The sequence below is a fragment of the Ambystoma mexicanum genome, chromosome 2q (assembly GCF_040938575.1).
Source record: "Ambystoma mexicanum isolate Mex_15411 chromosome 2q, UKY_AmexF1_1, whole genome shotgun sequence".
In the NCBI taxonomy this organism is placed as follows: Eukaryota; Metazoa; Chordata; class Amphibia; order Caudata; family Ambystomatidae; genus Ambystoma; species Ambystoma mexicanum.
The window spans coordinates 102,998,568-103,013,922 of NC_090924.1; the positions used below are offsets into that span (position 1 = coordinate 102,998,568).

The following is a 15,355-nucleotide window of genomic DNA, read 5'->3' on the forward strand; positions in this document are numbered from 1 at the left end:
ACTTTTTTTTTATTTAAATAATCTCATTTTTTAACACTTTTTAAAACATTTCCCGATAACCGCAGTAAGTATAACCCTGATAATAGTGATGTACTATAAATAACCCTGGTTATTAGAGTGACACACTTTAATTCCCGATCCTGTTTTCTACTATAACCCTGGTTATTCCCGCTATAACCCAAGTTATGCGAAAACATTCAAACTCCGAACCTGGTCCCCAGAGCCCCACCCAAATCCCCAATTTCACATGTCCTCTTCTCCCCTCCCCACCTCTCCACTGATGCCATTTCATAATTTTTCTTTCTCCAAATGGCATTTTTTCCTTTTTTTTTTTTTTTGGTTTTGGCTAACCCTGGTTATTCCCTTTTTAATAACCCTGGTTAACTCTTGCATCGAACAAGAAAAATGGTGGCTTTTTCGTTTCTGAAAAACCTCTCTGCTGCAAAGGACCCTGGGAGATATAGCTATATTTTTGTGATAGGGGGCACTCCCCCCTTCTCATTCAAATGCTTTAACTACTGGACGAAATGACCCCAGAACCCTCCCGGAAATGCAGTCAATGCTTCGTGCCAGTCAATGCTTCGTGCCCAAGTTGTTTCGTACCTGGTCCAATTTTGTCCAGCGGTTTTTGCTGGGCAGACATTTTGACTTTCTCTATGGGGAAGTGAATGGGATTAGACAGAAAGCAGCATTTAAAATGCATATTTTTTTGCATTCTTTATTACATTTAAATTTTTTAACAAATCTTCTCAAAATGTCTAGTTTGGGAGGCCTGTGACAAACCCTTTTGTTTGCAAAATATCAGCCAAATCTGTCATGCAAGTGAAAAGTTATTAGCAATTCAATTTTCGGGTTTGCTATGCAACTTGATACTCAACTATAGTGCAGAGGTTTATTAATACCAGAATCTTGGCCCTTTTTGATGTGAAATCGCTTATTATTGGGCCAGCACGGTTGACAAGTATAGGTTCACTCCTTCAGATAGGTACAGCTTTTTAATGTTCTGGCACTGCATGACTGGTATTTGATCACTTGTCTATGGCTGCACGTAACCTGTGGTCACCAGGGGGCTCAGACATCCACCATGTCAAACTTTAGTCTTGGTATTTGGTGCGTTCCTCCATGGAGCCATCATGCTTATGATATGGCATTTATAATGCGCCTATACAAAGGTGTTTCAAGGCGCGATGAGGCAAGGGAGGGGGAACGAAGGGAGGACAGACAACGATTCTACTAGGCCAAGTGTCATTCAGATCGGGCAAGTGCATGGGATGGGGTAAGGGGAAAGTGCGGGGGGAGGGAGAAGGGAGAGTGCAGTACACGGGAATAGAATAATAACAATAAGTAAAAGTAATGGCTAGCAGGTGGCAAGTGCAAAGGTAAGTGCAGAAATCAGGTGTCAAGTGCTGGTAGTGGGACTGTAGGGATACATAAAGTTCCCAAGTGAGGGGGTTGCCAGTCAGGCAGTACAGGTATTTGAGACTGGCGGGGCGGGGACCTGTGCCCGAGATCAGAGGGTGACCAGGTAACCAGTGCAGCTTCAGCCAGGAGGTCAGCAGGGGAGAGGAGGAAAAAAAGCAGAAGCAAAGAGAAAAGTTTTGAGGTGCTTCCGGAACCGGAGATGGTTCTACTCAAGTTTCAGAGAGGCAGCGAGGCAGCGAGGCTGTTCTAGAGGGAGGCCCCAGCTGAAGAAAGATCTACCGCCAACTTGTTGCTTGGAGAAGCGACTGACTCTGAGGGAGTTTGAGGCGAATGAGTGAAAAGCTCGAGAAGGAAGATATTTAGGAAGAGAGAGTTACAGGCCCTTGGAGTTTGGAAATTGGAAGCAGCCTCGCCATCAGAGCAGTAGAGTGCAGTAGAGGTGCAGCTTGATTTCGGGCTAAAGACTGTTTCTCGCTTCCCTGCTTTCGTGCTAGAGCAGGACCCAAATCCAGGGCAGCAACCCACCAATTGGACCCAGCAGCCAGTCGGCCCTGCCCGCCTCCGACAGACTCTGGCTGTCCGCCAAGCCGGCACATAGAGCCCCAGCCGGCTGGCCATCTGCACTGCAGCCCTATGGCCCGCTCGAGTGGATCCCTCTGGAAGCGGACCAGGGAATCGGCATTAAAAGCCACATCTCACCGGACTGCACAAGGTGAGGAGCTGGAGGTTCCGGGGGGGGGGGGGGGGGTGGGCAATCCGAGTTGTCTGACTCTCGGGCCGCCTGCCAACATCTGCCGATCCCATCCTCATCGGGCACCAATAAGGCCACCCATCTAGACTCGACTGTGTCCCTGATCCTTGCCCTGCCTGCAAGGGGCCTTGCCATCACCAACCCGCCACCTTGCCACCGCCATCCCGCACCCATCAAAGAGCCCACCAAGTTCCATCTCAGCCAGCAAAAGGTCAGCCAAGTGGTCTATGCACTTACAACCCCCTGCCCATCTGAAAACCTGTGGAAGAGGGGCAGAGCCTGATGCCCGGCAGAGTGGGAAACAAGTGCTGGCCCCCGTGCTCCACACCTGTGAAGGGGAGCTAGGAACACTCCGCAGAGAGCGCGGCTGTAAACACCCAATAGAAGCAAAATGTCAAAAAGCAGGAAGGCATCCAAGCAAATGGACATCGCTGCCCTAATGTCCAGCTCATCCATTGAAAGATCCAAAAAGGGGGACTCGTCAGAGGACTCCACCAATAACACCACGTCCACCACAGCCCACAGTCCATCACAAATGGTCACAAAGGCCGACCTTCAAGATCTACAATAGTCGCTAACCAAAGAAATACAGAAAAGTAAGGAAGAGGTCATGAAAAAAATCAACTCTCTGGATAAGAGAGTGATGGAGGTAGAACGCCGAACTCGAATCCGAGGTCTGTGACCAAAAATCTGAAGATGAGCAGGACAGGGATAGAATTGCAGCCCTAGAGGCGAGATGCAACCTCCTAGAAGCAAAGCAGATAATCGGTCCCGAAGGAACAATATCCAGGTACGAGGGATTACATCCTCCATCCCAGATGCAGACCTAAAAAGTTGCGTCTTGGAGCTGCTTAGGTTCATAATCACCCTCCCGGACGAGTCGCCCCTGGAACTGTACCGGGTGCACAGAACAACTCGTAGGCAAGCATCTACGCTTCCCCCGGATGTCCTGGTGAGAATCCACTTTTTACAAGTCAAGGAGGAAATCGTGCGTGAGGCGAGGCAAATGCGCCAAATCACCTTCCAGGGGTCCACGATTTTGCACGACCTAGCGAACACCACTCTTCAAAAACGAAAGTCTATGTGTTCATTCACGGAGTGGCTAGGCGAAAGAAAGATCCCATACCACTTGGTGTTCCCGACCTCGGTCAGATTCACATGGGAAGGAGCCCAGAAACAAATCCATTCACTGAAAGAGGCGGACAAATTCATGGGCTTCGGGAGAATAGAGGGGGAGTCGGAATCCGAAGAATCAAGCCAGGCACCTCCCAGAAAATCCGCGGTAGGAACCTGGTCAAAAGCTGGCAGACGGCGTAGACTCTGCGGTCCCCCCAGGAAAGACTCCAACCCGGGATGAGCAACCGGCTTGGGGGAATGAAGGACTAATCCAAAGCTCGGAGTGTCGAAATTCCCAAGATCCGGCCTCCCGATCAACATCACATGTTACGACAACAACAATGCCTAAACGATGCCAACGCAGCGACCTCGCACCGCTCTCACAAACACAGTTCCCAGCGGAGGACATAGGGCGAAATGCAGCTAACGCAGAAGGGAGAGATGATGGCTGATACAAACAAGGTAGTAATTCTCAAATGGAATGTCCAAGGCCTGAACTCGCCAAGGAAGCGCAGATCAGTCGAACATAGACTGGGGCAATTATCCGGAGACGACATTCTCCTCCAAGAAACTCACCTGCTGCAAGAAGACAAACGCCGGGAGAGATTCAACCGGTATAAAAGAGCTTATACTTCTACGTCTCGTCCCCTTTCCTCCATACTTATGGGACATCTCTGTCCTGTGGGACGGGAATAGAGCACTTTGTAAAAAGCATCCAAATTTTTTTCAAAAATGTGTCCCTCCTCTCTTCCCTGCGCGGGGCCCGGCACGCGGCCGTAACCCTGCCCACCTTGGCTCCGCCCTGTGCATCGCCCATCAGTCCTTTTCTCCGCACGATCTGGGCCGGACGCACTTGCATCCTCGAAGATTTTCTTCCCTTTTTTTCCCCTCTCTGGCTCTCACTAGCGTTCGTTTACTAGTATGTCTATGTCTTTTAAACTAGATTTTCCAGACTGTTCATTGTGTCACTGTCGCTTCGCGAGGGCGGATCCCCATCCTCTTTGTTTAGAGTGTTTGGATCCGGAACACTGTTGGGACTCCTGTTTTTACTGTGACTCCCTTTCGGCCCGGGCACTTCAACGTCGGTTGGAGCGGTGGGAGGTGGTGTTCGGACGGACTCCTCCTTCTCATTTTCAGGCGTTCATCGACGAGAAGAAAAAACGCCCGGTAAGTTCTTTAATTTTCAGAGCACCCCGGCCGGGGGATACCTTCCCGGGTTCCTCTCAAGCCGGGAGGGGCGTTGATCGCTCTGTTATCGGGGTTCGCCCTGAGGTGCCTGTCGGGCCTAATAATTCTACCAGAGTTTTCTCTGAGGGTCTCCGTAAGGGGCCTGTGATCACCGCAGTACACTCCAAGGCCCCTCCTGTGGGGGCCGTGTGTTGACCCAGTTCTACTGAGTCGTAGGGTACCGGAGCTTGCTCTGAGGCCGTTCTTTCGGCTTCCCTCAAAAACAAAACCGGGGTACGCCCCGAGGTCTTGGCTGGGCTTGAGTTTACCGAACGGATGTTCGAGGCCCATGCCGATAAGGCTTCTACTGGGCCTAGGTCCGAGGTCCCTCGTACAGAGGCTAAGGATACCAACAGTTCTGAGGGGCCAGGCAAGGCCCTGTCGGTGACAGCACACCGTTCCTGCTCTTGTGGTGACACCAGATCAGTTGAGTGGGCAAAGAAGAAAGTTTCTTCTTTTACCGGCAGTGCCGAGGCTCTTCCTTCGAAGGCTCAGTTAGCGGTTGGTATGTCGCAGAAACATTCCAGGCCTCATGGTACCGGCTTGGCCGAGGTTCCTTACGTTAAAGCTAAAATTAAGACCCCTGATCCATCGACAGGGACCCCTGCCTCACTTGCCCCAGTTCCCCTCAGATGAGGACAAAATGGCAGCCGTTCCCGCCACGACCACGACGGCCATTTTAGGTACTACCCCTACAACTACGCCATCGGCCCCTGGTGTAGGGTTCGGTCCTTCGGGTGAACCTAAGGTCCCTTGTGCGCATCCTTACCAGCCGGTTTATGATTGGAATGCCTGGATGCCTCTTCCGCACAATGTTTTGTTGCCCGCGCGGGCGGCTCCCTTGATTTATGTGGATACGTCGGCGGAGGGGCCGGTGTGGCACCCTTCCCCGTTACGTCCCTGGATTTGTCCACCTCATGAGAGGCCGCCTCAGGTTCCGAAACAATCTCCTGAGGACGCCTTTTTCGGTAAATTTCAAGCGCTTATGCGCACCGTCCCCATGAAGGAATATTTCAAGGGGCTTTTCAAGGAGATATATCCACCCGTGCCTCCGGCTCCACCCGTTCCGACGGTGGTTCCGCCGGCGCCTCCCTTGCCCTTGGTGCCTCCCCCTGCGCTTCCGCCTGTGCCACCAATGTCCCCAGTGGACAAGGCAGTGCCTGACACGGCTCAGCAGGATCCGGACCTGTGAGTTGACTCTCAAGGCGATCAGGACAACAAGGTCCTGCCCCGCTCTACCAGAGCTTTCCATGACCGGGTACTGGACATGATGAGCTTCTTAGATGTTCCAGTGCCCGAGGCACCTGCTCCGCAGTAGGGCGTGCTTTCTGGGGCGTTCACCTTGTCTCCTTTGGAGCGTTCTGGCCTGTTCTTGCAGATGGACGTTATGGCCGAGATCTGAAGAGTTTGGGAAAAGCCACACTCTGGACTTTTTGTAAATAAAAGATTGATGCGAGGTACAGGCTACATTCCTCAGAAGAAGTGGCCCTGTCGTCTTGTCCGCCTCCCTCCTCCACAGTGGTGGCTGGGGCCACGTTGCAATCCAGACCTGCAGCTTCCTCCTCCGCGACAGCGACTCAGGTCTTGGGAAAGGAGGACAAGCTCCTGGACTCCCTAGGGAGGAAAATCTTTGCCAATTCGACCTTCCAGCTCAGGCAGGCCAATGCAGAATTGATTTTGGCAGGAGCTAACATGCGGGTGTGGAGAGGTCTGTCGGAGTTTGAGGAGCACATTCCGGTCGAGAAGCTGGAGGATTTCAGATGAGGCCTTTCCGATGCCAGGCTCTTGGCCCAGGATTTCCTGGAGGCTGCGGCTCATCACGTAGACACCTCGGCTCGGGGTCTGATGCTAGGGGTTGATACCTCGCGGCAAGCATGGCTACATGCCACTAAGTTCTCGAAGGAGGTGCAAGACCAGGTTCAGGACCTTGCATTTGATGGTAAGGAGCTTTTTCACTCTTTTACTGATGTAGAGCTCACCAAAACCAAAGACAGCACTCAGACGGCCAAATCATTGTCTTTTCTGGTTAAAGCTCCCTTCAAGGCTCAAAGGCCGTTGTCACAAGGTCGACCTTCCTCTGGTTTTAGGGTCTTCCTCGACTGCAAAAATCGCAGCGTGGATACTCCTGCGGGGAATAACCGCCGTAGACAACAGCGTACATGGTATTTCTCCCGCTCCTCAGCCACCTCATCAGATTCAGGTGGCACCACCACCGATAAACCTGCCAAATGAGGGTGTTCCGCGCTCGCACGAGACCCCGGTGGGAGGACGCATTGCGTCTCATTGGGAGGCGTGGCATACCATCACAGAAGACAGATGGTTCTTGTCAGTCGCCCGAGCGGGCTTCCGCTTACCTTTACCCCCTACCCAACCCCTCAACCCTCCTTTTCAGCTGTCGGGCTCACCCTCCCTCAAGGCAGAGGTTCAGAAAATTCTGCTCCTCAGAGCTGTGGAACCCGTTCCCCTTGGGAGCGAGGGGAGGGCTTCTACTCCCGGCTGTTTACGGTGCCCAAACCTAACCAGGCTTTCCTGCGCACCATCCTAGACCTTTCCCAGTTCAATCTTTCCCTACCCCAAGAGAAATTCAAGATGATCATGCCCGGCCAGATTCGCTCCTCGTTGCAGGCGGGCGATTGGCTCAGCGTGGTGGATCTTCTGGATGCGTACATGCATATCCTGATTTGGAACCCACACAGGAGATACCTCCGTTTCTCTTTGGGGGAGGAGCACTCCCAGTTTCGGGTGCTTCCTTTTGGCCTCAGTTCGGCACTGCGTGTCTTCACGAAGATGATGTCGGTGATCGCGGCCCATCTTCGTCTCCAGGGTATCCATGTGTATCCCTATTTGGACGACTGGCTTCTACGCAGCCCTTGCCCGTTGGCAGCAGCGGCCAACACTCCTTCAGCTCCTGTACCATCTTGGGCTGTCGGTGAACTGGCGGAAATCCTCCACGACGGTCTCACAGGACCTGACTTTCCTGGGTTTTCGTTGGAACACGATAGACTGCCGAGTGTATCTGACCGGGGACAGAATGGCGGATCTGTTGGCCACGTGTCAGATGTTTACGCAGTCGGAGAGCATGTCGGCCTGGTGGTTCCAGAGGCTTCTGGGCCTCATGGCCTCGTGTGTACTGGCTCTTCCTCTTGCCCGTCTCAAAATGAGACGGACCCAGATGGCTCTTCGGAGTTCCTGGCGTCAGGCTGTGGACCCGGATTCCAAACGGATAATGATTCCCGGTTCCATGAGAGTGGACCTGTACTGGTGGTCTTTTCTCAGCAACCTGTCAGTGGGCGTGGGGTTCCAGGACCCAGCCCCCATGGTGACAATCACGACAGACTCCTCCCTTTTCGGGTGGGGTGCAACGTTAAATCTTCTTCATGTCTCGGACCTCTGGTCACCTCAGGACAAGCTCCTGCACATAAATCAATTGGAGCTTCTGGCGATTTTTCTGGCGCTCAAGGCGTTCAGACCTCTCATTGTCAACAAGGTGGCCCGCATAAGAACGGACAATGCGGTGTCAATGTACTCTGTCCATCCAGATTTGGGAGTGGGCCGTTCTTCATGGGGTCTGGCTGCTTGCAATGCACATCCTGGGCCGGCTGAATATCACCGCAGATGCCCTCAGCCGACGGACAGTGGTCAGCTACGAGTGAGAGTTGAAGGCGGAGACCCTCTCATGGATTTTCTTGCGTTGGGGCACACTAGAGGTGGACCTCTTTGCCACGGCGGTAAACAAGAAGCTTCCTCAGTACGCTTCCAGAGGGGGGCTGGGAGCCTCCTCTCTGGGGGACGCACTCGAGATCCCATGGCACAACATGAGAGCTTACGCCTTCCCGCCTAATCCTCTGGTTCATCAAGCAATTTGGAAGTTGAAGAGTTCTGTCAACTGTTCTCTTCTACTGATAGCTCTGTGGTGGCCGGCCAGGTTTTGGTTCTCAGAACTTCAACACCTGTCGGTTTGTCCGCCGGTCAAGTTACCAGTAACTCCCGATCTTCTTCACCAAGGGGAACAGCAGATGTGGCACCCCTCCCCACAATCGCTTAACTTGGCGGCATGGTGCCTGAGTTCACGGCCCTAGAGCCTTTGGGTTTGTCTGCGGATAACATGTGCATTATCCAGGCAGCCAGGAAACCCTCGACCAGATCCCAATACAAGAGTAAATGGCTCAGTTTCTGTCATTGGTGTTTGGAGAAAGAATTGGACCCGAGGGTGGCGACGATTGACACGGTGCTGTCCTTTGTCTCCTCCCTAGCAGAGTCAGGGGTTCATGTCTTGTCCTGCAGGACTTATCTCTCGGCGATTTCCGCCTACCTCTCTACAGACCGTTGTTCTTATTCGTTAACTAACCGGGTGGTGAAGAGACATTTTGCTGGTTTGACACGCCTCTACCCTCCGGTTCGTAGTCTGCACCCGCCTTGGGACCTAAATGTAGTCCTGACGGCGCTATGCCATAAACCTTTTGAGCCAATGGCTACGGTTGACCTCAAGTACGTGTCCTGGAAAGTTTCCTTTCTGGTAGCCGTTACGTCAGCGAGGAGAGTGAGTGAGCTCCAGGCATTGTCGGTGGAGCATCCTTTCTTGGTCTTTCACAAGGACAAGGTAGTCCTTCGGACAAATCCAGCTTTCCTACCAAAGGAATCCAATCACGCCCCAGTCTTCCGTCCCAGGAGGATAGCTCAGCGGCAGCGTGCTCGACTTGGAAACAAGACGACACGGAGCAACACAGGTTCGATCCCTGGGTCCGCGCTTAGAAACCTCTGGTTATTAAGCGCGTTATAAATAACCTATCATATCAAGGTAGTGACCGAATTCCATCTGAATCAGTCGATTTCCCTTCCGGTCTTTTTTCCGAACCCTGCCTCGGAGGCGCAAAGGGTTCTACACTGCCTGGATGTCCGAAGAGCTCTTAAGTTCTACCTGGACAGGACTGCCGAGCTTCGGAGCTCTTCCCAACTGTTTGTGACCTTCGGTAAACCCCAGGGCAGGCCGGCGTCTAAGGCATCCATTTCCAGATGGATTGCTGCCTGTATCACGGAATCTTTCACCGTTCAAAAGCTGAAACCTCCTAAAGGTATCCATGCACATCAGGTGCGAGGCAAGGCAGCCGCGGTTGCTTTTCAGAAGTATGTTCCCTGGGAGTCCATCGCTAGAGCAGCTACTTGGGCCTCCCCATCTGCTTTCTGTAAGCATTAGTGCCTCGATATGAGCTCTAGAGCTGACGCTCAAGTCGGCAAGGCAGTGCTGAAGAGCCTGTTTCAGTAAGGGGTATTTCCATCCACCCATAGTTCCTGTAAGGAGTGCTTGGGAATCTCCCATAAGCATGGAGGAAAGGGGACGGGATGTAGGAGTATTACCAGGTTACTCACCGTAGTGACCACCTTGCTCCTAGTCCATAGTCCCCTTTCCTCCATACGCTCGCCCGCCGTCCCCTCTAATAAGGTTCCTCTGTTATTGCTAATGGGTCTTTGACCCTGCGATAGAAAAGGACTGATGGGCGATGCGCGGGGCGGAGCCAAGGTGGGCGGGGCTATGGCCGCGTGCCGGGCCCCGCACAGGAAAGAGAGGAGGGACACATTTTAAAAAAAAAATTTGGATGCTTTTTACAAAGTGCTCCGGACCCGTCCCACAGGACGGAGAGATGTCCCATAAGTATGGAGGAAAGGGGACTATGGACTAGGAGTAAGGTGGTCACTACGGTGAGTAACCTGGTAATTTTGCCACATCTGGTAAGAAGAAAAGAGGGTTGCAATACTACTAAGCGATAGGGTCCGGTTATCAAAAATCACAATAAGAGATCCGGAAGGATGCTTCCTCCTACTCAAGGGCCTATTTGAGGCACTCCCCATCACCACAATCTATGGCCCCAACACGTCCCAAGCCAACTTTATCTCAGACTTAATTCCGACCATCTTGGCCTTTCAAGAAAGGCACCTGTTTATGGGTGGGGATTTCAACTCCATGCCAAACCCCCAAATGGGCAAAACTCTGCCCCCCACAAATGCAGACTTTCTGCAAGCACTATCCCTAGCTAAGCTGCTCAGAGAAATGGAATCTGTCGATGCCTGGAGGCTATTCAATGGAACCTCAAGAGACTACATCCATTACTCCTGTGTACATAAAGGATTCTCAAGAATAAACCTCATACTAATCTCCGGACTGCTGTTCCCATGTTTAAACAAGGCAGAAATCCACACATGCATGATATCCGATCATGCCCCAGTCTCCGCAAACCTGGTCATATCAGGCCAAAAGCATCCTGTTCAGAGACACTGGAAACTGAATGACTCCTTGCTACTAGACGAATGTATCAGAACGGAAGTGGAGGAAACGATATCCAACTATTTAAGGAGAACACAACCGAGAACTCCACCATCAACAGAGAAGAATCTCAAACATCGCTGCAGCCAAACTGGAGGAAAAGGTAAACCAACTAGGGGCGAACAGAAGTCACGCAGCTCCAGGAAAACAGAGAGAGCTCTGAGGAAGGCCAAAATAGCGCTATAAATGCACGGCACCGACCGAACTGCCAAGGCACTAGCCTTCACAAGGCAGTTCTATTACAGTAAAGGGAATAAGGCAAACAAAGTGCTAGCGCAAAAGCTGAAAAAGATCTGCAGCCGAAACAACATCCTCAAAGTATTGGGAGAAGATGGGAAAATAGGCTACTCCGAGATGGATAAAATTAGCGAACTAGTGAGGCATCATAAAGCCATAATGTCCTGGCAACCCACAGCATTAGACAACCTGCCATAATATCTGAGATCTATACCACCCCAAAATCCATCCCAGCTAGATTCCCTAAAATCACCCATCACTCCCGAAGAAATCACAAAGCCATTATATCCCTCAAATCCACCGCCCCAGGCCCAGATGGCTTATCCGCTATCTTCTATAAAAAGTATGCCATGATTCTAGCACCCCAGATGGTAGCCCTATTCAATTCCTTCCTGTCCTCAAGATCGGTCACTGGGTCAATGGCGGAGTCGCTCACAGTCCTGTTACATAAATCCGGGAAAGATCCCGAATTGGCTATCTCTTACCGCCTGATTGCACGCCTGAACAACGATGGCAAGATTTTCGCCAAGGTTCTGGCTGGCAGGCTGGGAGAGATTATGCCAAACCTGATTGACCGCGACCAAACGGGATTCATTTCAGGGAGGGGGAACCACGACAATATCCAGAGGATAATAAATATCATTAAAAGTGCCGGCAAATTGCAGGTGAGAATGGCGGTCATATCCCTGGACGTTCATAACGCCTTCGATCTGGTGGATTGGGGGTATATTCAGGCTGTGCTCGAGCACTTCGACTTCGGCCCAAATTTTATCACATGGGTAATGGCCAACTATCAAACTCCCACCACACAATTCCGGATCAATGGCACCAGGTCTGGAGCAATACATATATCCAGGGGCACTAGGCAGGGATGCCCGCTCTCTCCCTTGATTTTCGCCCTATCCATGGAGCCTGTCGCTGCAAGAATCAGACAAAACATCAGGATAGGAGGGATAACCGTGGGAGGCCACGAATACAAAATTGCGCTATATGCGGATGATGTGTTAATAACGGCATCAAGCCTGGCGTCGTCCTTGGGCGGGGGGATTGGGGGTCCCTATGGGAAGAGATCAGAGTTCAGAACCTTATCAGGGTTCAGAGTAAACCTGGACAAATCCTCAGCCCTAGCAATCAATCTCTCTGAGCAGGAAAGAGCTACCCTCAGTCCCCTAATGCCGATCCCATGGGCGACGGGATCCATCGAATACCTCAGGGTACATATCACAAAAGACCCGTCACGCTTGTACTCCAGCAATTTCCCACAATTGATTAAAGAACTCAAAACTATCTAAAGAGGTGGAAATCTCATGAAATCTCCTGGATCGGGCGGATTACCGCCATAAAAATGAACCTAATCCCCAGATGGCTGTACTACTGCACAGCACTACCAATCCATATCCCGGGCCCTGCCCTGACAGCTCTGCAAAAGAAAATTCAGGAATTTGTCTGGGGGGAGAAAAAATCCCGAATCGGTAAACATATAATGATGCGGGGGAAAGCGCAAGGTGGGCTCAGGGTACCGGATATAGCCAGATGCACGCTAGCGGCATAGCTGTCGCACGCATTTTCCTGGGCACAAGAGGCAGATACCCCGAAATGGACGCAGCTCGAGGAGGAATGGTGCCCGGTCACACCCTCAGAACTCTCACATCTACCAAACATAAAACCACAAGCAAACAGCGGCCCCCTCTGCAACGACCACAATAGTCCGCTGTTGGAAAGCAGCAGCCCGGAAATGGAGTATCCGAGGAGCTCTGGGTCCCCTAAACCCCATCTGGAATAACCCCGACTTCTCACCAGGCATTCCCCCGCTCAGCTTCTAGCCCTGGAGGGAGGGTGGCTTACTAAAAACTAGGGATTTTCTAGAAGAGAGAATGCCCATCTCATTCGAGAGATGCAAGTCAAAATTCGGGGTGGGCGAGCGGGAAAGATTCCCCCATGCCCAATCCGGCATTGGCTGTCCCACAGGGTGGTCCGGGAAAAATGCTCAAGGGAATTAACGGCGCTGGAACTCTCCTTAACAACCCCAACCAAAAGGGGTAAGAACCTCTGCCCTTTATCACCTCCTAGACAGGGCAGATCCCTCCAAAAAAGAAAGGTACATGCTGGAATAGGAAAAGGACCTGGGACGGAAAATGGAGGTTGAGGAATGGGAGAAAATTTGGGCTAGACTGCACAAAAGTTCAGTGCATCACAAACAGGGAAGGCGGCTACAAACTCTGCTACAGGTACTATGTCACCCCAGCTCAACTCAATTCAAGGCCAACCCAGCCATCCCCGGCACCTGCTGGCGTGGCTGCCTTGCCCCCGGCTCACTATTCCATATGGTATGGAACTGCCCGAAGGCAGAGGTATACTGGAGGGAGGTAATAAAACACATCAAGGAAACCGGCCTCTCTATCCCCTGGGATCCTGGGGTTATCCTTCTGGGTGAAACTGGAGGAGGAGCACTTCAAATCTCGGGGCACATCCCCCGTCTATGCACGCACCTACTCGAAGCAGCAAAAATTGCAATTGGCCCGGTTGTGGAAAAACAAAGACGGACCTTCAATAGCACTATGGTGGTCCAAGTGCTGGGACATAGCGGTGACCGAAAAGATCACGGCAATCCGCTCAGGGTCCCTGAATAGAGCCCTAAGCATCTGGGACCCATTTATGGACTACGCAGCTAAGTTCCCAGCGCTCACCAGAAGGCCTCCACTAACCAGATGACTTCAAGGCAGCCCGCTTTACTAGACTATAGACTCAAATCAGATCAACCTAGAGCGCATGACGCCGCTCGAACACCGCGACCAGATAGTGTCATGGTCATGGACAACAACTATCAGGTCACCAACACTCACCTCCCCCGCCAAACATCTCGAACTGCATTGTCACGCTGATGTGACTACCGATTACTGCAATGTTGTTGATGTTGTGCTCATCTCTAAAACCCTAATAAAATGTTATGAAAAAAAAACAATGCAATCTCAATTTTGACATGGAACTGCCGCGGTTTTGCACATCTACTATCAACAGAGGGTTCAACTAAAGTACTAGATAAACAAAGCTGTATTTGCCTCCAAGAAACATGGGCAATGGACCCTCTGATATTAGATGGATTTGTTACTTATCAATCTGTGGCAAAAAAGGGTGGAAAGGGTAGACCATACGCAGGCCTAATTACGGGGGTGGTTAATTCACTTGGTTCGAGACTAATTGAGACCCAACTAGCAAGTAACATGATTGTGACCTATGATAATAAGGGAGTGAAGGAAAACTCCTACTAGTGAGTTTATATAACCCCCCTGGAGCAATATTCAGGTAACAACTGCAGGAGGCCCTCCATGACCTATTGACAACTTGGTTAATAAAATCTGGGAATACTGGGGTATTTGTTGGATGATTTCAGCTGCCCCATGACCGGGAATGGGGGCGGTCTCACAATCCCAAATTGTGCGCCAAAAGTTCCATGCAACATACTAAAAAGGATCCTGAAGGGCATGGGTGGGAACGCCTATTTGAGTCCTGGGATATAGAAACTATCAACGGCAGAACCATTAGTGATCACCCTGGCTGCCATACATGGTCAAATGGAACCTCCTGTAGTACACTGGACTATATATTTGCTTGCCCTAGGATGTACTTGGAAGGTGGAAGACACGCGAGTGATGCACAATGAGTGGAGCGATCACGCTGTACTGGTATGTGAGCTTTACATGATGGAGAGGGATATACCTATAAGTAAAATGGGCAATATAAAGCTAAATAAAGCAAGTACAAGGATCAGTTGGTCCGATAAAAATGTTACACGGGCCCTAGAAGTATTGGCTATAGATAGATCACATCTCCTACCAAATTTCAGGGAGATGACAACTAACTCTATTGAGGACTGGATCCATACCTTTGTTGGCAAGCATGCTGCGCTCCCCACAGGGACAATGATAAGTACGGGGGACAAAAAGCCTCCCTATGATAAGACGATTAGAGATGCCAAAAGAGCACTCAGAGCAGAGCTCCGACATGCCAAGAAACAAGTCTGCACCCTAAATAAATATGTAACTAAAGTAAGACGCATTAAAAACAGATATAGAGCTATTGTTAAAGCGAAAAGAAAAGCGGACAAGGTTGGATCCTGGCAAAGATTAGTAAATACAATTTGCACAGGAAAGACCCATAATATTTGGTCTCTTTTGGGTGAAGCACGGGGAGCTGTGAAAGGTCCATTAGCTAACCCCATTGAGGCTGCTATATGGATAACCTTTTTAGAAAATCGGAATGCACAGATGGACACTGAGGGAGTC

The 15,355-nt window shown here is 51.1% G+C and overlaps 1 protein-coding gene across 14 annotated transcripts in view; it reads left to right on the top strand.

The window, feature by feature from the left end:
* The window catches only part of TBC1D24 (TBC1 domain family member 24), a 1,120,122-nt gene that overhangs the window by 184,508 nt on the left and 920,259 nt on the right, over window positions 1-15,355 (top strand). The window lies entirely within an intron of this gene.